This window comes from Schistocerca americana, chromosome 3 (assembly GCF_021461395.2).
Source record: "Schistocerca americana isolate TAMUIC-IGC-003095 chromosome 3, iqSchAmer2.1, whole genome shotgun sequence".
NCBI classification, from domain to species: domain Eukaryota; kingdom Metazoa; phylum Arthropoda; class Insecta; order Orthoptera; family Acrididae; genus Schistocerca; species Schistocerca americana.
This window is the reverse complement of record NC_060121.1, coordinates 483,275,996-483,276,799: the sequence shown is the minus strand read 5'-3', so window position 1 is coordinate 483,276,799 and position 804 is coordinate 483,275,996. Positions and strand designations below refer to the sequence as shown.

At 44.0% G+C, this 804-nt stretch overlaps 1 non-coding gene across 1 annotated transcript; it reads left to right on the top strand.

The window, feature by feature from the left end:
• Positions 1 to 235: 235 nt before the first annotated feature.
• On the top strand, positions 236 to 310 carry Trnat-ugu. The gene has a single exon. It is a non-coding gene; the product is annotated as a tRNA-Thr (tRNA).
• The last annotated feature ends 494 nt before the right edge of the window (positions 311 to 804 follow it).

Below are 804 nucleotides of genomic sequence, written 5' to 3'. Positions count from 1 at the left end.
CTACCATCATATATAGTTAAAATATGGCTTCCCGGCCATTGACCTTCTTGTGCGAATGCACACGCTATGCCCGAACTCATACGGGACTTGGTAGATTAATCTGCCACGAGTAATGAGTATGATGGGCAAACATCTATTAGGCGCACTATGAATGTAGTGGTGTGGACATGTTGGGAATGTGGATCTCACGGGAAGCGTGCAAGGGATAAGTCCCTGCAGACGCACAATCCTCTGTGCCCGCGGTGGCTCAGATGGATAGAGCGTCTGCCATGTAAGCAGGAGATCCCGGGTTCGAGTCCCAGTCGGGGCACACATTTTCAACATGTCCCCAATGAAGTACATCAACGCCTGTTTGCAGCCAGGGTGCCCATTTAATTATCATTTCATTCCTAATGAGTCATTTCATATAAAATTGTACTCTGTTCATTCAGCCAAGAAAGATGTCATTCACAAAGAGAGTCACAGCATGTTGGGTATGGGAATCATCTGGCAGTCAGATAGTGAGCACTGTAGTCTCATACATGCAGTAATGAAGGAAGATGGTACTGTCAATGTGTATTGGGTGCCAGAGCAATAACAGGATAATTCTCCCACAAATGGATCAACTTGCGAATATAGAAGAGCTATTACCATGACTTATTGGTAGGCTTAGCATATGTTTGGGATTAGCTCGGACAGTAATTGTATTCTGGTGATGTCCACGGTAGCATCCAGGGCTGCAAAAATGTCTAGGGTTTGAGAGTTTTATGACTGGTGACGATTTTTTTAAAAAAAATTGTAGCCATTTGTTTGACATGGTGTTTT